Source organism: Orycteropus afer, unplaced genomic scaffold, assembly GCF_000298275.1.
Source record: "Orycteropus afer afer isolate SDZICR_OR568_19922 unplaced genomic scaffold, OryAfe1.0 scaffold00107, whole genome shotgun sequence".
In the NCBI taxonomy this organism is placed as follows: domain Eukaryota; kingdom Metazoa; phylum Chordata; class Mammalia; order Tubulidentata; family Orycteropodidae; genus Orycteropus; species Orycteropus afer.
In genome coordinates, this window is record NW_006921694.1 from 6603029 (window position 1) to 6604224 (window position 1196).

At 41.4% G+C, this 1196-nt stretch overlaps 1 protein-coding gene across 1 annotated transcript in view; it reads left to right on the forward strand.

The window, feature by feature from the left end:
• Positions 1–1196, forward strand: part of FAM151B (family with sequence similarity 151 member B) — a 66637-nt gene that overhangs the window by 14351 nt on the left and 51090 nt on the right. The gene's annotated exons all lie outside the window — the stretch shown is intronic.

Consider the following 1196-nt stretch of genomic DNA (forward strand, 5'->3'; position numbering starts at 1 on the left):
GTTTGGTAACATCGGGACTGTGCCTTTTTACTTGTCAGCCTTGGGCTTCTCAGCCTCAGCAGCCAGGAGCTGTCTGAGTGAAGAAAGCCTCTAGCTCCAATGGGCCAGGAGCAGGAGGCAGAGCTGGACGCCAAGGCTGAGGGGCTTTCACCCAGCCCCTAGAGCCTGACACTTTGATCCTGGACTTAAAGCTTCCAAAATTTAAGAGTAAACTCCTCTTTGTTTAAGCCATCCCATCTGTGGTATATTCCTGTCAGAGTGGTACTAGGTAACCAGAACAGGTATATTGTTTCCATTTATTCTATCTCTGACTGTTAGACTATTCCTGAGCATAACTCCATCCTCTACTTCCATCTTAGCCCTGATTGGTGGCTTGGGGTTGAGGCTCAGAAGCAGAATGAGTACCTCTGTTTCATATTACTTGGCAATTAAAAGACTCATAAAATTAAAATAAACATTGATTTGTTTTATTATGCTGGGGGAAAATATCACATACTTATTTAAATTCTGGCTTCAAAATTCTGATCCAGATTCCATCAACATTCTTTCAAAAAACAACAAAAAAAAGCAAACTCACTGCCATTGAGTCAGATCCAACTCATAGCGACCAATCCTTGGGTTTCCAAGGCAGTGTCTCTACAGAAGTAGATTGCCCAGTCTTCCCTCAGAGGAGTGGCTCATAAGGACATGGAAAAACCAATCACTAATTTTATAATTATGTTGTTATAATTATGTTGTTGTTATAATTAATGACAACAATAACACTGAAGAAGAACAAAGTAGGAGGTCTCATACTCCCAGATCTCAAATCCTACTATTAAGCGACAGTAGTCTGAACTGCCTGGTATTTTTACAAGGACAGACACATAGACCAGTGGAACAGAATTGAGAACCCAGAAATAGATCCATCAAACTATGGTCAGCTGATCTTTGAAAAAGGGCTGAAATTCATTCAATCGAGAAAAGATAGTTTAACAAATGTTGCTGGCAAAACTAGACCCCCGTTTGCAGGAAAATCCTACAGGTTGGGAAAAAATATTTGGCAACAACATATCTAACAAGTAACTTATTAGTCACTAGAGAGTTGCCGTGGTGGTTATGTTTGTTTGTCAACTTGGCTGGGCCTGGTTGAGTGGCTGGGCAGCTGGTGGTAATTATTCCCCATGATGAGACTGGCAATCAACTCCATGGTGGGA